Raw genomic sequence first — 25,224 nt, forward strand, 5'->3', positions numbered from 1 at the left:
TTCTCTACAAAAAATAAAAAATTAGTCAGGTGCGGTGGCGTGTGCCTGTAGTCCCAGCTACTTGGAAGGATGAAGCAGGAGGATCACCTTAGCCCAGGAGGTCAAGGCTGCAGTGAGCCGAGATCGCGCCACTGCACTCCAGCCCGGGAAACAGAGCAAGACCTTGCCTCAAAAATACATACATACATACAAGTAGTGGAATTGAATTAAAGTTTCCCAAAGAAGATAATACCTCTTTGTTTTCCTCTTCGAATCTCAACTGCTACCTATCCCAACTGCCACCCAGGACAGAGCTGGGAGAGAGGGTGTGGAGAGAAAGTTGTAGTGCAGCATAGAAGTCTTATTGGTGCAGGGATTCCTGAAGCGGCTTCTTAGGTCTGGGCAGATATGCTGATGTGGGGCAGGGACCCTGGCCAAGGGTTTTGGGCGTGGGCTGCATGGCTGCAAAGAAACCTTGGTGGTGATATCCATAAACACAGGGCTGCCCGGCCTCACCCCGTGGCCTCACCCTTTGAATTCACTGTCCTCAATCCTTTGAATGCAACATCAGATGAATCACGGTGTTCTGGAGGACATGGCGGTGGACGGTGTTAGGGATGGAGTGATTGAGGGTCTTCTTTGTATTTTTTTTTTTTTTTTTGTAGAGACAGAGTTTCACCATGTTCCCCAGACTGGCCTCAAACTCCTGGGCTCCAATGATGCGACTGCCTGGGCCTCCCAACACTTCTTTTTTTTTGAGACGGAGACTTGGTCTGTTGCCCAGGCTGGAGTGTAGTGGCACGATCTTCGCTCACTGCAATCTGCACCTCTCGGATTCAAGCAATTCTCTGCCTCAGCCTCCCTGTATCTGGGATTACAGGCGCCCGCCACCACGCCTGGCTAATTTTTTGTATTTTTTAGTAGAGATGGGGTTTCACCATCTTGGCCAGGCTGGTCTTGAACTCCTGACCTCGTGATCCACCCACCTCGGCCTCCCAAAGTGCTGGGATTACAGGCGTGAGCCACTGCGCCTGGCCGATTGAGGCTCTTCTTAACCTCTGCTTGAGACCCCTCCTGGTACCACTTCACTCCCTGGTCTTTGAGGCTGTGTAAGATGTGCAGGCATCTTACAAGATTTGGAGAGTCAGAAATCACTCCTTACTGGATTGTTGAGGGTTAGCAATGAAAGTAAAAGAGGATATGGAGAAAATGGAAACCGCTTATAGGATATTTTATTCCCTGTGGATTCTATACTGGACATTTTAATTAAACTCTAATGGGACATACATTCTAAAAAGTTCTGATCCCTGAATAAATTAATTTTAATGCCCACCGTTCATTGAGAGTAAATGCGTTGAGAGAAATGTCCTCACCAAGTAATATAAAAATGGAGAGTTAGAAAAATAAAATTTCCCAGCTCATCGGCAGCCCATCCTGTTGGTAAAGGACTGCTCCCTCTGGTCCATTACTGCCGATTACTTCCTCCAGCTCCACGTCAATGACTCATGCCAAAACCTCCATCACTTCCCTTTGGAGATTATTACACAGCCCAGCAGACATCCTATTAAGAAACTTCTCATTAGCAGAGGAAAAGGAAAGTTTTCACGTTGAGATCGAGAAGGAAGATGATTCATGGTCATGAAGGGAAAGGTCCCCTGAAGTCTTGAGAGATGGCTCACTACTGCTCCGCTTTCCTTTGGGGACACACACACTCACCATTAGCTGTGGGAAGTCGATGGGGTGTGTGGAGAGGACCATACTCACTTAAAAGAATGACAGCGGAATCAGTAATTTTGAATCAAGCTCAGCGATGGATTACAAAAGCAAGAGTGTAGACTCCTAACTAATGTAGAGTGGAAGTTGAAACGTGAAAGTTGCCTGTCCTGAGCACATTTAGAGTTCACAATTCAATATTCAAGAAGAACATAAGGCTAGCAGTTGCTATAGTTGGGACAGGAAATGACTCAAGTCCAAAAGGAAGGTTTCTGTAGATACAAGGTCAAGATGAGAATAAGTTCTGCCACGGGAAATGGGAAGAACACAAGGATAGAGTCTGCATCATCCCCAAGAGTTCTGACCATAGGAAGCATTGCAAAATAGTACAAATGAAGCATGGAGTCAAAGGTACAAATATTAAAAAATTAAGAACATTCCACGATTAACAAAAATTTTCCCTCCGGCCGGGCACAGTGCTTCATGCCTGTAATCTCAGCACTTTGGGAGGCTGAGGCAGACAGATCACCTGAGGTCAGGAGTCGGAGACCAGCCTGGCCAACATGGTGATACCCACTCTCTACCAAAAATACAAAAATTAGCCAGGCATGGTGGTATGTGCCTGTAATCCCAGCTACTTGAGAGGCTGAGGCAGGAGAATCGCTTGAACCTGGGAGGCGGAGGTTGCAGTGAGCTGAGATCGTGCCACTGCACTCCAGCCTGGGCACCAAAGTGAGACTCTGTCTCAAAAAAAAAAAAGAAAGAAAAGGAAAAAGAAAATTTTCCCTTCAAGTATTTTACTGTGTCAGGTACTTTGTGATCAAGCTAGCTCCCAGCTGTCATGCCTCATTATCATATGATTTACAACCCATGATTGCTTTTTTAAATTGTATGGTCTGTTGACATTGCAAAATCAGTATTTCTCTTCTTTGCACATTCTTTAGCACCTACTATTTGTATCAGTCATTTGACATTTACAGTCTTTAGGAAGCCTGATGGCCATTTTTTGTTTTGTTGGATCAAACTCTTACTATCTTTTTTTTTTTTTTTTTTAACTGAGAATCTTGCAGGGCACAGAGTTCTCTGCAAAGATATTGTTGGTTCTCCTGGTAGAGGTGATGAGGAGGGGGTCATACTGAAGTACGTCTCATTCTTGCCCACCTCATGACCATATTTCCCTTTAAGAATTCAAATGATGCATCTTCCATGATCGATCCTTAAGCACCTTTGATGTCTTGCTCTCCCTTGCTGAAATGGCTCACATAATGGGAGCTTTAACTGAAGGAGAGATGGAGCTAGGAATATAAAGATCATTTTTGCCTGGGTGTAGTGGCTCATCCCTATAATCCCAGCCCTTTGGGAGGCTGAGGTGGATGGATCGTTGAGCTCAGGAGTTCGAGACCAGCTTGGACAACATGATGAAACCCCATGTCTACAAAAAAAAAAATACAAAAATTAGCCGGGCAGGATAGCTCGTGCCTGTAATGCCAGCACTTTGGGAGGCCAAGGCAGACAAATCACCTGAGGTCAGGAGTTTGAGACCAGCAGGGCCAAAATGGTGAAACCTCGTCTCTACTAAAAACACAAAAATTAGCCAGGCGTGGTGGCGTGCGCCTGTAATCCCAGCTACTCGGGAGGCTGAGACAGGAGAATTGCTTGAACCCGGGAGGCGGAGGTTGCAGTGAGCCGAGATGGGCACCACTGCACTCCAGCCTGGGGGATAGAGCAAAACTCTGTCTCAAAAAAGAAAAGAAAAAAAAAAAATTAGCCAGGCATGGTAGCGCTGCCTGTATTTCCAACTACTTGGAGGGCTGAGGTGGGAAGATTGCTTGAGCCTGGGACATTGTGGCTGCAGTGAGCTGTGTTGGCGCCACTGCAGTCCAGTCTGGGCAAAAGAGGGAGAGCCTGTCTCAAAAACACAAACCAAAAAAAACCCATAGAGATCATTTTTGAGAAGAAGTTTAAGAAAGGTAGACACTGTGCTGAGGAACTTAGTTGCTAAGATATAGACACAAGAAAATATTGGATACTTGGAAGGACAAACAGACGACAGAACAAGAAGAACTTCATTTAAAGTCTTGTCTGGACTTGGTGGGGCGATGGTGCATTTCTGGTGTCTGACTTGCAATGTCTGGATCCTGAGTATAAGCTTGGCAAGTATTTAGGTTTGGGCCTGAATTTTGTCATTTGTAAAACTAAAAGAAAATAGGGATCCCATTTGTTTTGTTTGTTTGTTTGTTTGAGATGGAGTATTGTTCTTGTTGCCCAGGCTGGAGTGCAATGGTGCGATCTCAGCTCACTGCAACCTCTGCCTCCCAGGTTCAAGCGATTCTCCTGCCTCAGCCTCCTGAGTAGCTGGGATTACAGGTACGGGCCACCATGCCCGCGTAATTTTTGTATTTTTGACAGAGACGGGGTTTCACCATATTGGTCAGGCTGGTCTCGAACTCCTGACCTCCTGATCTGCCCGTCGGCCTCCCAAAGTGCTGGGATTACAGGCGTAAGCCAAGGATTCCATTTGGATACACTTCTGCAAGTAATTTCCCTTCCTTCTCATCATCTTTGGGTTCTGATGAATTCTATAACTAGTGGGTAGCTTTTTTTTTTTTTTTTTTTTTTAAGACCGAGTCTTGCTCTGTCGCCCAGGCTGGAGTGCAATGGCGTGATCTCTGCTCACTGCAACCTCCGCCTCCCAGGCGCCTGCCACCATACCTGGCTAATTTTTGTATTTTTAGTGGAGGCAGGGTTTCACCACATTGGCCAGGCTGGTCTCGAACTCCTGACCTCAGGTGATCCACCCTCCTCAGCCTCCCAAAGTGCAGGGATTACAGGCGTGAGCCACCGCACCTGGCTTTTTGTTATTGTATTAGGTTGTGCAAAAGTATCTTTTTGTTATTGTATTACGTTGGTGCAAAAGTCATCGCGGTTTATAATTATGCTTCCTTAAGCTAAAAACTTAGGTGAGAACACACCTCAGTCCTTTTAGCAATCCTCAGTTGAGTCTGACCATGCACCTTCTTACTTATAAGTTGTAGTTGAGCCACCGCTTAGCTTGGTTTTTTAGTTGCATGGCTGCCAAAGAATTGTTTAGCCAGAGGCCCTGCGCAGGTCTGCAGGGAAACAGAACAAAACACATTGCTCCTGTTTATGTCCTCGGGCTGAACCACCCATTTCTCTGTAGCAGTCAGGATTTCCTCAGGAAGCTTTCCTTGGGGAGGGTGGACCAGGGTGAAGCAGGATGTGATGACACGCAGCCCTCCTGCCCTCTGCAGCCAGCTGAGGTGAAGCCTCTATCTGTATCTGGCCTATGTTTCCCAGTCTGTGAGTTACAAGTCCAGGTCTTCTGCCCCAGATTGGGGTGATGGAGTTGGTGGGGATGGACCCGGCTGCTGCTCCCTTCCCCCTGGCTCCGTGCTTCCATTTCATTTTCTTATCTGCAGTGCTGGGGTGAAAAGCCCGGGAGGGGGACACCCCTCGGAGGCCTCGTGCCTGGGTGGCAGTGGCTGTGCCAGCATTTCAGTCACAGTTTTTCCCATGGGGCCTGTGGGTGGGGTCATTCAGGGCTGCGGGGTCTACCGCAAGCCTAGCCTCAGGAAGAAATGATGGAGTGGAGGATGTGGCAATTTGGCCTGGCCAAGCACCCAGCCATATGTTTCCTCAATTTAGGTTAAGTGAATTATTCAACTGTACACTGTAGGCATCTCAGGAGTACCGTTAACTAACACTAAGTTTTATTTTAAAATATTATGGGGTGGGGATTACTTTCTGTGGAAGGCCTCAGTAGATGGCTTTATAGTTTAAATAAGCAGTAAGGTTAGCTTAAGCTTGTTGTGTGCCCAACTGCAGTAAGCCCGTACTTTTGTGGTGGTGAAGCCAGATTTTGGAGTAGACAGGAATGGATTTGAAGCCAGGATCTGCTCTCTTTTTTCTTTTTTGTTTTTTAGACGGAGTCTGTTGCCCAGGGTGGGGTGCAGTGGCACGATCTCGACTCACTGTAACCTCTGCCTCCCAGATTCAAGTGATTCTCCCTCCTCAGCCTCCTGAGTAGCTGGTATTACAGGCGCAAGCCACCACACTCAGCTAATTTTTGTATTTTTAGTAGAGATGGGTTTTCACCATGTTGGCCAGGCTGGTCTCAAACTCCTGACCTCAAGTGATCCACCTGCCTCAGCCTCCCAAAGTGTTGGGATTACGGGTGTGAGCCACTGCTCCCAGCTAGGACCAGCTCTTTGTTAGCCATGTGGCAGTGGACATGGAACCTCCCTGCTTTGATGTCCTCACTGGTGTTGTGCATTAATTGAAATGATGTACAAGAATACCAACAGTGTAGTATAGGTATACAGATGCTCAATAAATGGAAATTTTTCCCTTAATTCTCATCCTTCCAACCTCCCCCACATGCACACACACACACACGGGGTTCTATTTGTTGTCTGATATGGATACAAGAATCTTCCTGGGCTCTGAATCCACAAATATCAGGAAGTCAATAGAAGGCATTTAGCTTGTTTTACAAACTTGATCAAATGGAACAAAAACAAATAATTTTCAAGACATCCATATGATGTAGGAAGTTGCATGCTGTCTCTTACTCTGGAAGATACGGATCCATTCACTTATGAAGCTTTTAGTAAATGCCTGCCTTGTGTAACATTGTGGTGGAGCTGCAAAGAGTTATGAAGGAAACAGACATGTGCGTTGGCCTGGCAGAGCTGTACGTGTTGGGGAGAGTACCTGGATGTGCTTAAGTGAAACAACTAGAAATCAACGTGTGCAAGGTAGAGAGACTGGCTGCTCGTTCCGGGAATGCAGCACAGAGGGAAAATCTGTCTTTAGTGGCACACCCTGCTATGAGAGGGGAAAAAGCTGTTTTGGAAGTTGGGTTTGTCATGAGTCTCTGGGACTTCTGCAGACTGTTTTCATCTGTAGTCACATCTGCTTCACATGTTGAAACTGTTTCTACTCAGGCAAAGGTGATTTCATTATGATGCAGGAAAGTTTTTTGAAGATAGTTGAAGAGTTGGTCATCATAGTCTATTAAAATGGTAAGCAACAGTGGCCATTGTTAATGATAAGAGTAATCATTATGGAGTTCTGGGTATCAGACACTGTTCTGAGCGTTCTACATGGATTATGTCTTTATTTGGCAGCAATGCAAATAATACCTGAGGCAGATACGTCTCTCCAAAACACAAAAAAATTTAATAACTTTCTTAAGGTCAGAGCCTGGCATCTTAACCACTCCACCATACTGGCTGTTCCCTTTCCATGACGAAAAACCCAACCTGGCTGGACGTGGTGACTCATGCCTGCAATCCCAGCACTTTGGGAGGCCAAGGCGGGCGGATCATTTGAGGTCAGGAGTTTGAGACCAGCCTGGCCAGCATGGCGAAACCCCGTCTCTACTAAAAATACAAAAATTAGCTGGGTGTGGTGGTATGTGCCTGTAATGCCAGCTACTCAGGAGGCTGAGGCATATGAGAATCGCTTGAACTGGAGAGGCAGAGGCTGCAACGAGCCGAGATCATGCCACTGCACTCCAGCCTGAGCAACACAGCGAGAGTGTCTCAAAAAAAAAGAAAAACAAAAAAAAGGAAAGAAAAACCCAACCCAAACCAACAAAAACAAAAATCCAACCACCTCCTCAAAAAAAATTCTCAAAATAGATAATTTGTTAATAACAAATAGCATTTTTCTCTTTTGTAAGTGGAAGGCAGAGGTGAGGAAAGATAGAAGGATAGATCAAGTGACCTCTCGAATGTCCCTGTCTACACAAAGTATTCTGCGGCCTTTTAAGTCTATCTGTACATCTTTTATTAAAAAACAAATTGTGATGTGTAGACAAAACCCAAGACAACTCTAAAAAACAAGTAGGTGATTAACTATCATTGGAGATTTAAAGATGGTTGGCAAGATTTGGAATCAGGAGGCAATTTACACAGAACTGGTGTGTGGAAAGTTTTGAAATACTGGTCCCAGCATCTAGTCCTTGAGTCATATGTTAACACACTAGGTTGAAATATCTCAATTTCAGGTTTTTCCTTTTCTTGTCTCTTAACAGTGCCATCTTGGTTTTCTCCTATTAAATTCTCTCTTTGCTTTGGAGTCTCATGCTTTTTCAAAAATATGTTCTGACCTGGCCAGACGCGGTGGCTCATGCCTGTAATCCCAGCACTTTGGGAAGCCAAGGCGGGCAGATCATGAGGTCAGGAGATCGAGACCATCCTGGCTAACACAGTGAAACCCCGTGTCTACTAAAAATACAAAAAACTAGCTGGGCATGGTGGCGGGCACCTATAGTCCCAGCTACTCGGGAGGCTGAGGCAGGAGAGTGGCGTGAACCCGGGAGGGGGAGCTTGCAGTGAGCCGAGATCACGCCACTGTACTTCAGCCTGGGCGACCGAGTGAGACTCTGTCTCAAAAAAAGCAAAAGACAAAACAAAAAAAACCCACAAAAATATATTCTGACCTAATAAGGGTCTCATATTTTTTCAAAAATATGTACTGACTTTATAAGGTATTCTCAGATGAGGACTAATACATGTTTTTTTCTATAAGAAGTGAAACTCTGTCATGAAAACACAATTGGTGAAGGATCTTACCCAGTGCCTTGTGCTTACTGTCGTTCTCTTGGCGATCTCCTTGAATGTTGCTGTCAGAATACCAGCCTCACAGAAGTGTGTTTCAGGAGTGGCCAATCTCCCCTCCTTCCTCTGTGTTTTACCTTCTAAGGTCTTTGTTGCCACAAAGGAGGATGGGGAGAGAAGAGACCAATGTCACTGGGCTAATATTTAAGAGAAAATGAAGTTAAGTTGAAATTAACTGACTGATCTCTTCTTGGGCATTTTCTGAATTATACCTATGGCGCACCTAGTTGGCTATTCTTCTTCTTTTTTTTTTTTTTTAATCCAACTGGAGTGCAGTGGCGCAATCTCAGCTCACTGCAACCTCTGCCTCCTAGGTTCAAGTGATTCTCCTGCCTCAGCCTCCTGAGTAGCTGGGATTACAGGCGCCCGCCAGTATGCCTAGCTAAATTTTTTTTTTTTTTTTTTGTATTTTTAGTGGAGATGGGATTTCATCATGTTGGCCAGGCTGATCTCAAACTCCAGACCTCAGGTGATCCACCTGTCTTGGCCTCCTAAAGTGCTGGGATTACAGGCGTGAGCCACTGCACTCAGCTGCCTAGTTGGCTTTTCTGCGGTTTAGCATGAGAGTCATGTCAGGTCCCCACTGCCACTCTTGTCTGTAGGGAGGTGGGTACAGATCTGACTTGAGTTTAGGTCAGAACCAGGATGTCCTCTGGGTTCATGGTGGGGGGCAGGGTTCAGAGTGGGGGCAGGGAACCTCCTGCACTCAGGCCCCTCCGTGCACCTGCCTCCCCGTGACCCAGGAGGATGGTGAAGTACCTGCCAGTTCTTGGAGGACAATTAATTCTAATGGCCTACTGAGAATCTTTATGTCCTGTATTTGTGGCCTGAGTTTGCTCCTGGAGGTCATGGGCCTTATTCTGGGATGTTTACTATCAGAACCATTTCCCCCAGTAGTAGTTATTCACTTATAAATTGCAAAAAATTATCCGGAGTTCTCAATGTAGATCATTTATGACCTGGCTATGCAAAATGCCTGGAAAAGGTCTTCACTCATTTTTATAAAATGGGATAATGTGAACACTTATTTTCTGATTATGTAAAATTGTTTAGATTGCAGTTACATAAGGAAGCACAGTACCACCCTCCCATGAATCCAGAAACACTAGCATGTAAAAACCTGTTTCTGCTGCCACGCTCTTTCCCTTTCAGACTTACACTAGAGCTAGTTCTTTATAAGGCTTGTTTATGGAATGAAATAATTTTCCTTTGGTAGTGGCTGTTTTGCAATATTATGCTTCTACATTTTACTTTCTCACATATATAAAACTAATAAACTACATAAACATAGACGTGCCAAGTGTTAGAACTGACGCCTCTTAGGAGTTTGTTTTTAATAAGCTTATGTAATTAACACCTTGAACTATATTCCATTTGTTTCTTTTGAAATCATACAAAGAGAACAGGATGATATACATACATAAGGCACCAGCATAGTGTCTTACTGGCTTTAAAAATTATAATGAAGTCATGGATGTTTTACAAGTTAAAACTTGCTAGTTACTTTTAAGGTCTGAGGACTGAAAAGTTGATATGCTACTTAGAAGGGAAAAAAATTAAAGCATAAAGCAGTATATAAATTGTTTATATTCATCTCCCCAAGGACCTGCGCTTAGTGCCTGGCATGGTACGTGTTGATTGATCGTTTCATTTATTCCATTTGTTTATTCATTCATTCATTAATTCAGTGCATTTATATTGAGAGCCTGCTAGACACTGTCCTAAGCACAAAAAAGAAAACTTAGAAAAATCTTTGCCCTCCTGGACTTGACACCTTAGTTGGGGGAGGGAAACAATAAAAACCTACACGAATAATATGCAAACTATTTCAGATGGTGAAAAAACGATAAGAAGAAATATGAGGGGCCGGGTGCGGTGGCTCAAGCCTGTAATCCCAGCACTTTGGGAGGACGAGGTGGGCGGATCATCTGAGGTCAGGAGTTCGAGACCAGCCTCAACATGGAGAAACCCTGTCTCTACTAAAAATATAAAATTAACCAGGCATGGTGGTGCATGCCTGTAATCCCAGCTACTCGGGAGGCTGAGGTAGTAGGATTGCTTGAACCTGGGAGGCGGAGGTTGCGGTGAGCCGAGATCGCGCCATTGCACTCCAGCCTGGGCAACAAGAGCGAAACTCCATCTCAAAAAAAAAAGAATATAAGGCAGAGGCAATGTGGACAGGTCAGGGAGCTGCAATTTTCGACATGATATTCTTGAGAAGAGGGTATTTGAGTAATATCTGCAGAGGATGAGGGTAGGTAATTGTGGGAAGAGCTGAGCAGGCCGAGAGAGGAGCAAGTTCAAAGGCCTGGCCAAAGTGGAGTGGCTCTGGTGTGTTGGAGGAGTAGCAAGGTGGCCAGTGTGGCTGGGGCAGTGAGGCTGGGAGAGGCACACATTGAAGGAGGAAAGATGTAGGGGTGTATAGTTGTGAGGAGACTTCTGTGTCATCCTGGGGGCTGTGGCCTTTTCTCTGAAAGAAACAGGAGCCCGAGTAAGGTTTCTGAGCAGAGGCACGTGATCTGACTTAGTTTCCAGCAGGATAGCAGGATCTTTCCAACTGTTGTGTTTAGAGGGTGCTTGAGGGTACGGTACAGTGGGGAGCCCAGAATTTGATTTCCCAGTATAAAATATGGTTGAACTGGGCTGGGCACAGTGGGCTCACACCTGTAATCCCAGCACTTTGGGAGGCCAAGGTGGGGGGATCACTTGAGGTCAGGAATTTGAGACCAGCCTAGCCAACATGGTGAAACCCCATCTCCACTAAAAATACAAAAAAATTAGTTGAGCATGATGGTGTGCACCTGTAATTGCAGCTACCTGGGTGGCTGAGGCAGGAGAATTGCTTGAACCTGGGAGGCGGAGGTTGCACTAAGCTGAGATCGTGCTGTTGTACTCTGCACTGCAGCCTGGGTGACAGAGTGAGACTCCGTCTCAAAAACAACAACAACAACAACAACAACAAAAAACAGTTGAACTGCTGTGCTCTGAGAATGGAAACACACAGTCCATCCTGACAGAATCAACAGTTTTTCCTTTAAAACTAGGTGTCTTGATAGTACGTTGGACTTTTTGCAGGCTTTCTTCCCATGATGTGTCAAACAATTAAAATAAAAATACTTGTATCTAGATCCCAGAGAAGAAAGTGAAATTACCCCTTTTTATAGGGCAGTCGAGAAGCATAAACAAGTTTGGATAGATGGTAGGCATGCCTTAACTAGTTCATTTCCTTTTAAGGGATTGTTTCATTGTAAATCCAGGAATATGAATGGGAAGGAGGGGAGTTTGAATGTCCAAGCAAACATTGACCAGTAAAACTGTTAACCAAGATGAACTGATAAAAATGTTAATTCTTCAATGAAATGAATTGCTCTTTGAAAAAATTATATATTAGATGTCAGTGAAAAAGCCAGTGGTGATGTTAATAAATTCTTACCTTGTGAGCAAACTGAGAAAATGGGTATTTTCATTCTCACAGTAATTGGCTTAGGAGAATGATGTGAATTCGTTGCAGCTTTTTTAGTTCTCTTAGGCAGAAATGACTGTCAAGTTTACATTGTAACCCTGTGTAGAATGTGACACAAAGCAAATAATCTCCACTCTCACTCTTAACTTCCAAGATATTGTTCTTCTCAAACATAAATTTTATTGTGTGTATTTCAGGTTTGCAACATTTTTTTTTTTTTTTTAGAAGATGGAGTCTCACTCTTGTCACCCAGGCTGGAGTGCAGTGGTGCGATCTCAGCTCACTGCAACCCCCGTTTCCTGGGTTCAAGCGATCTCCTGCCTCAGCCTCCTGAGTACCTGGGATTACAGGTGCTTGCCACTACGCCTGGCTAATTTTTGTATTTTTAGTCGAGACGGGGTTTCGCCATGTTGGCCAGGCTGGTCTCAAACACATGGCCTCAAGTGATCTGCCTGCCTTGTCCTCCCAAAGTGCTGGGATTACAGGCGTGAGCCACCACGCCTGACCTTTTTTTTTTTTTTGAGACAGGGTCTCACTGTCTCTCAGGCTGGAGTGCAGTGGCTCAATGATAGCTCACTGCAGCCTCAACCTCCTGGGCTCAGGTCATCCTCCCTCCTCAGCCTCCCAAATAGCTAAAACTACAGGCATGTACCACTACACACATCTAATTTTTTGCATTTTTTTAGAGATAGGGTTTCACCATGTTGCCCAGGCTGGTCTCGAATTCCTGAGCTCAAATGATCCACCCGCCTCAGCCTCCTAAAGTGCTGGAATTACAGGCATGAGCCACCACACCTGGCCACAACATGTTGTTGTGGGATACACAGAGACATAGAGATACATTTAGATAGTGTAGTGAAGAGGTTAACACACCTATTATCTCACATAGTTAACTTTTTCGTTGGTGGTGACAGGAACAGCTAAAATCTACTTACTTAACAGAAATCCCTAACGGAAGACAATTTCATTAACTTCCAAGATGTTTTGAATCTACGAATAAGAACAGATTAATGTGCTTCAGATGCTTTTTCAGAGTACTTTCACATTATTTTCTTGGCAAAAGTAAAAGCCTTTTATGATGAAAATTGAGATCATCTTGAAGGGAAATGATGTAGTTAGGAAATAACTTTTCTCCCCCACAAAACGGAAATGAAAGTATGGCCATCATGTCATATATAATATTTTATACAGTTACCTGGATAGATGGGCAGATGCATACATATGGATACAGATACTACACATGTGCCGGAACAAGAAAAGTTCCTTTGTAGGGCTGACATTCTCTAAATCGGATTTTTCCTGTATGTTACAGATCAGAGTGTGGTACAGGATGAACGCAACAGAGTTCCCCTATACCTGACATTCACAAGCTGGCCTCTGAGTACCTGAATGGCATCCTTAGTGCACTGAGCTGTGTGGTGTGATTGGCCTGGAGTTCAAGGAGCCGTCAGAAGGGTAGATGCCAGAAGCTAACTCATGCACTGTGCTTGGAGAGGGTTAGGTGTGTTGTGAAGAGTTGTTTGTGGATTGCATGGCATTTTTCCAGACAGTGGGGGTAAACTGGTTTCTTTCTGATTTTGTTTTTGTTTTTGTTTTGAGACAGTCTTGCTCTGTCACCCAGGCTGGAGTGCAGTGGCGCAATCTCCAACCTCACTGCAACCTCTGCCTCCTGGATTCAAGCAATCCTCCCACCTCAGCCTCCCAAGTAGCTAGGATTACAGGCATGTGCCACCATGCCTAGCTAATTTTTTTGTATTTTTAGTAGAGATGGGGTTTCACCATGTTGGCCAGGCTGGTCTTGAACTCCTGACCTCAAGTGATTCACCCACCTGGGCCTCTCAAAGCGCTGGGATTAGAGGAGTGAGCCACAGTGCCTCCTGCGTCTTTCTGACTTTGGAAAGACACTATCCAATTGGTGTCACATGAATGAAGGGCTCTAAAATAGTTTCTAGTAAATAGAAACAAACAGGTTTTCCTTTAGCTTCTGGGTGGGGCTTATTGTAAGTGCTCATCACCACAAAGGGAATATATGCATGTTTTCCGTGGCTACAGCATTGCTCTTGTATTTGTTTTCTTACAACACCCGAACAAGGCCATGTATGGTGCCTCATGCCTGTAATCCTAGCACTTTGGGAGGCTGAGGCAAGAGCATCACGTTGAGCCCAGGAGTTCAAGACCACCCTGGGCAACATGGTGAAACTCCCATCTCTACAAAAAATACAAAAAATTAGCTGGGCCTGGTGGCGTGACCTGTAGTCCCAGCTACTCAGGAGGCTGCCTTAGGAGGGAGGATCACTTGAGCCCAGGAATTCGAGGTTACAGTGAACTGTGGTTGCAGCATTGCATTCCAGCCTGGGTGACAGAGTGAGATCCTGTTTTTAAAAACATCTTTATGAAACTCAAACCTGTGGAGGGAACCATTGGCATTCCTCCTGTTCTCCCTGATGGTGGTAAAATGCTGAGGATTTTCTGGATAAGCTCCTTGTGTATTCAGTGTCCTTCTAGATGGGCTATCTTTATTTCAAAATCTTAGTTGTTTTTTTTCTGTCAGGAGATGAAAAGATTGTGAGACTTTAATTAAGCCCATTGAACCAAGGAACTTTCCCTTTATTCCTTTTGGTGTGGGAAATATCTTTGGATTCAGGAAGATCTTTGACCCTCAACATGTTAAAAATTATCAGCAATAAATGTAAATAATTACAAATCAATAATTCCTGTACTCTGATTTAGGAGGCTTGGTTTCTTGTCTTTTGGGACAAGTCACTCAAAACCCTGTGGTCTTTGGTTACTCTTAATTCATCTTTGAAATAAAGTTATCAAATGAGATCATATTTAAGTGCTGTCCCTGTATTGAAATTCTAGATCTTTATGTTTATAATAGGTTGGAATTCTGTGCCACTCATGTGATATAACTTGGTCCCATCAAATAATAGAAATTTTAACCTTCCTGTTGGAGGAGTGAGGACTTCTATTTCATGAGTGCTTATTGAATGCCAGATGATCTGTCAAGGGTTCACAAGTATTTTATTTAATCCTATTACAGCCTATGGGGTAGCTTTGTAATTACCATCTTACAGATGAGGAAAATGAGGCTGTACACATTTAACTACCTTACTCTGGGTCAGTAAGTAGCAGAGAAAGAGAGAAGGGTTCAGATGCCAAACTTCCTGATCCATTGACTGGAGTTCTCAGTCACCCCCCATTTTTTTTTTTTTTTCACGGAGTTTTGCTCTTGTCATCCAGGCTGGAGTGCAGTGGCACAATCTCGGCTCACTGCAACCTTTGCCTACCAGGTTCAAGCAATTCTCCTGCCTCAGCCTCCCGAGTAGCTGGGATTACAGGCATGCGCCACCATGCCTGGCTAATTTTTTTGTATTTTTAGTAAAGGCGGGGTTTCACCATGTTGGCCAGGCTAGTCTCAAACTCCCGACTTCAGCTGGTCCACCCGCCTCAGCCTCCCAAAGTCCTGGGATTACAGGCGTGAGCCACCGAGCCTGGCCACAATTTTTTTTTTTTTTTTTTTGAGACGGGGTCTCACTCTGTCGCCCAGGCTGGAGTGCAGTGGCACGATGTTGGCTCACTGCCGCCTCTGCCTCCCTGGCTTAATTGAACCTCCCACCTCAGCTTCCTGAGTAGCTGGGGCCACAGGCGTGTACCATCATGCCCCGCTAATTTTTATATATTTTTCTTGGTAGAAGTGGGGTTTGACCATGATGCTTAGGTTGGTCTCAAACTCCTGGGCTCAAGTGATCCGCCTGCCTTAAAGTGCTGTGATTATCAGCGTGAGCCAACGTGCCTGGTTGATGATTCTTTCTCATGTAGGCCACCCTTATTCTGTGAAGCTTTTCTCTCCCTGTTGGGCTGTAGCCATACCTGAAAAGAGGAATAACATCCCAGTGGATTTAGATCTTGTCTTCACTGTTCAGCCTCTTCCATGACAGAGGTGGGACTGGGTCTGCTGCCAAGGATCACAGAGGCAGACACCATGCTAATGGTTCACTTTATTGGTGTCAGCAGCATTAAGATTCACAGCTGGACAAAAATATAATGAAACAGAGCTGGCCAAGGGCTGGTTGAGCTTCTAGGATTATATCCCCATTTGTTAGTTTGGTTTTCTAGCTGGTGAGGGACAAGGTACTATCAATTCACAGGTGCCAACTCTATGTTCTGTTGAGAGGTTTTTGTGTGGATGCAAAGTTAATGAAATCAGGGTCACAGTTTTCAAAATCTCTGTGGTTTGGTTTTCATTGAAGTGTATGACAGCGAATTCCGTACTTTATTTAAAGCAAACTGCATGCCCTCTATATTCCTGCTTAAATATCTATGGCTATTGAATTCATGAGGAATCACCAAACTTGGGTTTCTTCCTGTCTCTGCAGTCCCCTGTCCTGCCACACCTCTGCATTCTGACCTTTTAGTCACCCAGGGTAGCTTTACCTCTTGGAACATGTTAAGCTCTCTCTCTGGACTCAGAGGAATTACATTTGATATTCCCTCTGTCTGGAACTTCTTCCTACCCCCTTCCCTCAGATCTTCGTTTGTTATTGTTTCTAATGATATATTTCATGTATCAATGTCTCATTAGACTATATTACTCTTGTGAGGTCAGTGGGGACAAGAATTGTGACTAGAAGCTCACCATTATATATAAAAATGCTGGTTTAGCGGGCAGTCTGTCAATTCCTAGTTACTGAGTGAATTTTATGGCACTCTCAGGAAAGAGGGATCAACTCTACTGCCATCCATCCATCCATCCATCCATCCATCCATCTGTTCATTCATTTGATAAGTATTTATTACGTAACTGCTAAGTGTTGGGTGTTGCAATAATGTTAGATATTGAGGTTATAAAAATGAATAAGATCCATTCCCAGTTTTCATAAACTCTAAAGTTGCCTGGTAACAACAAACATGTAAACAAATAAGCCACCTTTTAAAAACTCCTCACAGTGGGAAATTTCAGATGTATACCAAGCAGGGAGCATATGTTAAAGAGCTGCCATGTTGCATCACCACTGATCTTGTTCCATCTATATCTACACTCGCCACCCCTCCCAGCCCCAGGATTTTAAAGCAAGTCCTGGATATCGTGTGCAGCCATTTGTGAGATGCGGAACGTAGGTGCCATGCAAAGAGTATTTTTCAGTTGTTACCTGTCAGTTCTTAAAAATGTGGAATTTTGGCAATAGCACCAAGAAACGGTTGCTTCAACTTTAGTTGTATAAAAGCAAATGGTTACCAGCGTGATGCCTGTTGTCAGTCAGTTTTGATCGAGTTGTCTGGACTCCTGTGTCTCACTTACCAGTTGCACCGAGGAGCTATGTGAGGAAATCAGCCAGAGTCAAGCTGAGTCTCATACCACAGACGGTCACACCGCAAGGCTTTCTAGTCAAGCTGTGGCAGATTGTAATTTTTCTAAAACCCAAAAACTCAAATATTGTACATCATTTAACCACAGTACTAGAAATTTCAGATTGTTCTGAGATCAATATTTTCATTTCTAAAATTCTGGTCATATCACATTCGGATCTTGTTGGTCAAATGCTTGAAAATGTTCACATCCTCACGTTTGTGTGCCAAAAAGGCGGCCAGAGAAAACTCAGTGTGATTCATGCTCATCAAGATGTATGAACGTCTAAGATTGTGACTTCATTCCCACCCAATTAGCTGTGCTGCTCTTCAAATCTGTGATTCTATTAAGCTCAGGGCAGATTAAAAATGGAAAATGAGTTCGGTCTAAAACTGCCATCTGCTAAATCCAAATGTCCATTTTGAGCCTGAATCTAGGCTTGTATTTTTTAAAAACCAATGATCAATGTTCCCATTCTTTTCTCCGAATTTTCAAGTTCTTAGGGTCTTTGTGTAATACTCTTTTGAGCCACTGATAGCCAGCAGATTGGATTTTTCAGAGCCTTTCATTCCAAAGAGATCTAATATTAAGCACACAGCTTAGTAAATCCCTTCAAGAAGTTCTCATGACTTAACCATATGACTGCATTAAAATAAACTAATGGCCGCACTTTGCTCTTTTGTGCAGTAGAAATAAACATTCATGTTTTTTGGTTTTCTACTGCATACTTAATACCTAGCACAACACTCGGAATATAGTAGATGTTTAGTAAATATTATTTGAATTAATGAAATATCCTGTAAACTGTTGATGATTGAAGGGCATAAACACAGGCGAATATTACAGCTTTCCTCAGTTTCTTCATCATACGTGACAATCAATGTGCTGTGCAGAGGTGCTAGCATATACTCTGCATGAGGGATGTGGAGTAGGCCTTCTTCTTCATCTCTTTTATTAGAGCTGCTCCTCTGCCTGGCCAGGAAACTGAGTTTGTTCATATTTAGACTAAACTTTTCAGATTTCTTCCCAGTAGGTAGTTGGGGATGACTAGTTCATGCATAAGATTTTGGTAATAACATTTTTACTACCAGTCTCAAGCCTGCTGAATCCTAGGGTCAAGCAGGCTGCACTGGGCCTGTTGGAAGTAAGGAGAGGGAAAGTGTTTCTGCCGAGACTTTAACTCCGTCCTACCACAGATGACATTTCCCCAAGGGAGCAGGGAGTGTAAGAAGAGAAAAATGCAGAGGGCCTTGGGGAATCATTGCATTTAAGGGTGTGCTGAGGAGGAGGGGTGGATGGTGACAGGGAAACTCACAGGCAGTGGGGTTCTAAAATAGAGACAGTGTGGGCCCCCATGGCTGTTGCCTAGGAAGCAAACTCCATCAGTGCCTTTCTTACTTACTTTCTTTTTGTTTTTTTTTTTTTTTTTTTTTGAGACAGAGTATTGCTCTGCTGCCCAGGCTGGAGTGCAGTGATGCAATCTTGGCTCACTGCAGCCTCTACCTCCTGGGCTCAAGTGATTCTCCTGCCTCAGCCTCCTAAATAGCTGGGATTACAGGCGTGTGCCACCACAGCTGGCTAATTTTTGTAATTTTAGTAGAGATGGAGTTTCACTGTGTTGCCCAGGTTGGTCTCGAACTCCTGGCCTCAAGCTATCCACCCGCCTCGGCCTCCTAAAGTCTCGGGATCATAGGTGTGAGGTACCGTGCCTGGCCTTCCATCAGTGGCTTTCAAACTTTTGTCAGAGATTCACTGGAAGGAATATATTTTACATTGTGATCAAATGCAGTACTATATACACAAAGCTTCATGAGATGTGCTTCAACATTTTTCATTCTGTTCTGTGCTTTTTTTTTTTTTTTTTTTTTTTTTTGAGACAAGAGTCTCACTCTATCACCCAAGCTGGAGTGCAGTGGCACGAACTCGGCTCACTGCAACTTCCGCCTCCCAGGTTCAAGTGATTCTCCTTCCTCATCTTCCTGAGTAGCTGGGATTACAGGCACCCGCCACCATGCTCGGCTAATTTTTGTATTTTTAGTAGACACAGGGTTGGTTTTTTTGGTTTTGTTTTTTGAGACAGAGTCTTGCCCTGTCGCCCAGGCTAGAATGCAATGGCACGATCTCGGCTCACTGCAGTCTCTGCCTCCTGGGTTCAAGTGATTCTCTCGCCTCAGCTTCCTGAGTAGCTGGGATTACAGGCATGCACCACCACGCCCAGCTAAGTTTTGTAATTTTTTTAGTAGAGATGAGGTTTCACCATTTTGGTTGGCCAGGCTGGTCTCAAACTCCTGACCTCAAGTGATCCACCCACCTCGGCCTCCCCAAAGTGCTGGAATTACAGGTGTGAGCCACTGTGCCCAGCCTCTTCTGTGCTCTTCTGATATGCTATGTGATATCCTTTAAACAAATGCAAGTCTCAAATGTTTAAATTTATCCAAAGACTCTGTGGGGGATTGTACTGTGTTCACCCTTTCTGGTATGGCTCTGGGTTAGTGACCTTTACAAAAGACACCTTGTGTGAGATTTGGGAGCTGGAAGTGAATCAGCAGCATATTTTTTAGACTCTGAAGGTTGGTGTAGGATGCCAGGCATTGTGGCAGCTTCCACATGGTGTCACTGATCTGCTGACTTACCTTGCTGCCATGAGACAGCATTTGAACCCACAAGAGCTCCAGAGCCCGCCAGATCTCCGCCTTCTGTGTCCTCGGCCATGTGTGCAGGTCCATTGTGAAGAGTGTGACAGTCTTGCTCTGTCACCCAGGCTGGAGTGCGATGGTGCCATCTCGGCTCAGCTCACTGCAGCCTCCGCCTCCTGGGTTCAAGTGATTCTCCAGCCTCAGCCTCCTGAGTAGCTGGGATTACAGGCACCCACCAGCACGCCTGGCTAATTTTTGTATTTTTAGTAGAGATGGGGTTTCTCCATGTTGGTCAGGCTGGTCTCGAATTCCCGACCTCAGGTGATCCACCCGCCTTGGCCTCCCAAAGTGCTGGGATTACAGGCATGAGCCACCGTGCCCGGCCCCTCAATTTTTTTTCCTGGTATTTTTTTCCTTAGACATTTGGAGACCTAGAAGCAGGTGCTGAGAGAGCTCTGAGGAGGAGGCTTTGTCAATCCTGCCTTCTGGGAGGCTATTTATTCTTCAGGAGGGGATCTGTGGTAACCGGGATCCACCTGTGTGCAATAGCATCACCATGACTATATATGCCAAAGCCAGGATTCGACATGGGTGCTGGCAGGTTCTAGGTGTTTTTGGAGAGAGGGGATGGAAGGTATGAAATAAGCCCCACTCCAGCCACATGCCCTATGGGTGTGCCCCCGGGGGCTTCACTTGCCATTTGCATGACCTAATACATCCCTCTGGCATATGTTGTTACACGTTAAAACTTTTTCCTGAGACAAACTATACTTCCAGCTCAACCCATCTGTAGAAACACTGGGAATGATACCTCAGAAAAGTATTTGAGATCAGTTATTACACTTAGTGAATGTCTCCAGCACGACGACGACGACGTGGCAGGAAGTGATGACAGAGCTGGTAAGAACAGTAACATTACAGGGATTCAATGAGGCCAAACAAGAAAACCAGAATTAAAGGCATTTTTATGGTTGTAGCAATTTCACCTGAAAGGTTGCTAAAAGTGTTTATCGCCTTAAAAATCTTTAAACAAGCTAATTAACAGTGAAAACACCTTGTGAAGTCATTCAAAAAATCAGTTAGGTTTCATTGTACCATAGTGACTTCTTTTTTCAATGGATTTAGCTTAGAGGGGATGTATATATCTCCATCCATCCCTCTTCAAACAAGGAGCAATGTAAATATAACAGAATTTATATTATATAAAATATATATGTACTTATTATTAAGGACAGAAAAGGCAAAGAAACAATAAAGGAGTCAACCGTCTGTCTTCCTCTCAACTTTGGGGAGTTAGAGCAACACACGTGAGTTTTCCCATGGGGAAAACTTTATAGATACATAAAATAGGAGGATCACACATTCGTTTGCATACAATCTGCATGCAACAGATCACATTGTATCTCCTGATGTTTTCAGATGCTTTTTTTTCTTTTTATTTTTTTCCTCTCCCGAGTCTGTCAACTTATTCTAAACTGGAAGTGACATCTGGGGAAAGAAGAGCAGAAATAACAAAAGTAATGATACAAATGCCTTTTGTTTTCGTAGTAGTTTTAGGTTTTCCATTTTCCAGAGACAGAAGTGAATTGGGATAAATCTCAGAAATACTGTGAAACCGATTGTTGAGGGAACAGTGCTTTGTGTCTTTTCTCCTTAATTGCAACAGCAGTCCACCCGATCTGAACTGCTCGGTACAATGCCCCTTATCTCTGTATTTTTATGTTGGTTGTATGAAAGACGGGTGTTTGAGACAAAGGTGCTCTGTGGCTTTGGGGGAAGATTATACAAGTTTGTTGTCCATTGAGCTGACACGGGTGATGACTCCACAGATTTAATTTAAATCTGCAGCAAGTGAAATGGATTGTCATATATATGGACAGATGCTGTGACCAGGTTCTATGAGAAGAAAAAGAAAGAGAACTTGAATCTGCATGTATCTCTTTTCCTGTTTTCAAAGACAGGGGTGGGAAAATTCTTATAAAAAGATCGCGTGACTCAAAATTTCACAATTTTCTCAAAAAATTATTTTGAGGAAGTAAAGTTTTCCCATGTTCCTAAACTTGAACTAATATTGCTTAAGTTTAATGCCAGAGAACCAAAGAGGGAAAATAAGAAAGAAGTGAAATAGATGAGGCAAGCAATAAACTCCAGAGCAGAAACTTTTGAACACCTTAAAAGAAAAGGTTTATAAAAGAATCCGTTTCAGTGTTTTAATCATGATATTTATTATAATAAATGTAGAGATGATTTAAAGTCTTATTAAAGAATCCGTTTCAGTGTTTTAATCATGATGTTTGTTATAATAAATGTAGAGATGATTTAAAGTCTTATTATAGTTACAAGTTTATTTTGCAACATCAGTGCTTGACATTAACATGGTGGGGTGTTGAGTCAGACATAGATTTTGTGTTTCCGTAAAGATGGCAGCATGCGGTCCTATGGAAACCTCATCTGCATTATTTAAATTTCCTGCAGACTCATGTTGCAAGTATTTTTAGTAAAATTAAATATTTTTATGGAGTAGGTCTGTAGCTATCTCAAGGAACAAGCTGAATAAAAATAATGCAAACACTGTCAGTTCTGAAAGAGCATGGCTTTTTAAAAACTGCTTTATTGAGGTATGCTTGATAAGTAAAAAGCTGTGCATTTTGAATGTATACAATTCGATGAGTTTGGGAATAAGTATATGGCACTACCATCAATGTCATAAACATATCCATCATTCCCAGAGTTTCCTCCCACCCCCATATAACATAGAAATGATGATTATTCTTATTATTTCATTTTTTAAAGCCTGAATTTTGAGTGGGCAAAGAAAATCATCAGGTAGTTGGTTGGTTTCATTGACTGGAATGTAAAAGATTCTTTTTGTGGGATGGCAGACAAGACCCACTCTTAAAAACACACACATACATTCTTCTATTCTGTTGCCTTTCTTGGCATTTAAATCATCAGGACTGATGAAAGTGGTAATTATGGGGACTTACTGCACATCTGGAAAGTAATTTGGGAAGATGTAAAAGCAGCTGTGCCACCGTGTTCTAATTATTATCTGTAGTGAGGAGTGGCTATTACGGCATGTTGTAGGGTGTGAAATGCTGGCTTTCTTTGGCCTGAGTTGAGTTGAACAGCTGCTCTTTTCCTCAGGAGCAACAAATATATTTTTCAGGTCCCCAAGTTATTGGGGGAGTTTCGAGTGATTGGGAATGGGATAGAGAATTTCACTCGTAGGGAAAACAGAACTGAAGTGAAGAGTTGGCTTGTTGTTGGTTTTATGATATTGTGAAATACATATTTGGTCTTAATCTTGTTTTCTGGCAAACTCCTAAAACTCTTGGAACCTCCAAAGTGATAAGTGTATTTTTTGTATGTTAATGAGTTGACTGATGGCTGGCCACTCTAGGTAGCTTCAGAATGGAAGCTGGTCACAGGAAAGACCCAGGCTGGATTAGAGGGTTGGGACGTTTAGCCCCACCTCCCAACCTCTGGGGAGGGAAGAGGGGCTGAAGGTTGAGCTGCTAGTCAATGGCCTTTGATTTAATCAATCATGCCTGCATAATGAAGCTTCCATAAAAACCCCCAAAGACTGGGTTCTGGAGCTTCTGGATAGCTGAACATGTAGAAGTTTGTGTAGGGTGGAGCATCTGGAAAGGGCAGGGAAGCTCCGACACCCTTCCTCAATACTCCATCCTGTGCATCTCTTCATCTGGTATTCATTGGTATCCTTTGTGAATTCTTTCAAAATAAGTCAGTAAATGTAAGTATAGTGTTTCCCCAAGTTTTCCGAGCCACTCTAGCAAATTAATTGAGCCCCAAAAGGGGGTCGTGGGAACCCTAATTTGTAGTGGGTAAAACAACCTGGAGCTTGCTTCTGGCATCAGAAGTGAAGAGCAGTCTTGTGGAACTGAGCCTTCAGCCTGTGGGTTATGAGGCTGTCTCCAGTTTGGTAGTGTTGGATTTGAACTGGAAAACACCCAGCTAGTGTCCACTGCAGAACCTGCTGCTTCTTTGGAGTGTGGAGGAAGGGGAACCACCTCCCCTGCCCAACCATGTGTGGTGTCAGAAGTGATCTCTGTGTTGAGGCTGTAGAAGACATTGAGTTTGGTTTTTCTACATCATCAGAATATTCTTAGGATATATGAGAGAGAAGAGAAAAAGGGGAAGAAAGTAGTTTGGACAAAGCTATATTAATAATTACATAAATAATATATAAATAATTTTTTTCCCAGTGGTCTTGGTTAGTCCAAGACGACGGTTGGTTGTGATAAGTTGGACAGTTCACAAACGTGAAAGCTGGTTGTTTTAGAGAGAAACCGGTATTCCATGTTGGAATACCTCAGTGTGGACCTCTGTGTATAAGAGACAGAGAGAGTGATGGATTTCTATTCCAGACCAGAAAGCCCCAGGGTAGTGTGTAAGCTGTAACCCCCTTAACAAGTGCACTTGGCTGTTGGGAGACATGGACTTTCTATTTGGTCAAAGTGGCAGATGTGTTTTGTTTCCTGGCTGGATGAAGGCAGAAGTTTCTGGATGAGGATAGCATCACGTTCCTGAGACCAAGACAACTCCAAAAAGCCTAGGATCTTCCAGGGGCCCTGGTTGTGATAGGGATCAGGTCTATAACTCATAAAAATGGACTTTCAGGTTAAGTTGCTCCCCTTTGCCCTCAAACTCACACACAAAAGGGATCTCCTTTGTCTTTCTCAATATAGGCTGGGGAAAGGAGCTAAGAAACTAGGAGAGGCTTCATGGTGAACAGGGATGGTGAGCACTTTGTTTCTTTGAAGTATCAGCAAACAAACATCCCTAGGTAAATCAAGGAGGATGCCCTGGTGCTGAAGATAGCCCAGCTCCCTCCATCCTGGGAACTACCTGGGTGCTTGCTTGCTTTCTCTCTCTCTCTCTCTTTCTTGCTTGCTTTCTCTCTTTCTCTCTCTCCTTTCTTTCTTTTCTTTTTTTTTTGAGATGGAATTTTGCTCTTGTTGCCCAGGCTAGAGTGCAGTGGCGCAATCTTGGCTCACTGCGACCTCTGCCTTCCGGTTTCAAGCAATTCTTCTGCCTCAGGCTCCAAAGTAGCTGGGACTACCGGCACCCGCCAGCATGCCCAGCTAATTTTTTTGTATTTTTAGTAGAGACGGGGTTTCACCATGTTGGTCAGGCTGGTCTCGAACTGCTGAACTCATGATCCACCTGCCTCCCAAAGTGCTGGGATTACAGGTGTGAGCCACCGCACCTGGACCTCCTTTTCTTTCTTTCTTTCTTTGACAGAGTTTCACTCTGCTGCCCCAGCCAGGTTGGAGTGCAATAGTGCGATCTCTGCTCACTGCAACCTTTGCCTCCCAGGCTCAGGTGATTCTCCTGCTTCAGCCTCCTGAGTAGCTGGGATTACAGGTGCCCACTAACACGCCCTGCTAATTTTTTTTTCTTTTTCTTTTT

The 25,224-nt window shown here is 43.9% G+C and overlaps 1 protein-coding gene across 8 annotated transcripts in view; it reads left to right on the plus strand.

The window, feature by feature from the left end:
- Window positions 1-25,224, plus strand: part of SASH1 (SAM and SH3 domain containing 1) — a 281,596-nt gene that overhangs the window by 91,441 nt on the left and 164,931 nt on the right. Inside the window, exon 1 of one of the 8 annotated variants that reach the window (XM_054558282.2) lies at window positions 13,083-13,303. The exons of the other annotated variants lie outside the window; for them this stretch is intronic. The gene's annotated coding sequence lies outside the window, so the exon portion shown is untranslated. Of the gene's footprint in view, window positions 1-13,082; window positions 13,304-25,224 lie in introns of those variants that run through there. 8 annotated transcript variants of the gene reach the window in all.

This window comes from Pongo abelii, chromosome 5 (assembly GCF_028885655.2).
Source record: "Pongo abelii isolate AG06213 chromosome 5, NHGRI_mPonAbe1-v2.0_pri, whole genome shotgun sequence".
NCBI classification, from domain to species: domain Eukaryota; kingdom Metazoa; phylum Chordata; class Mammalia; order Primates; family Hominidae; genus Pongo; species Pongo abelii.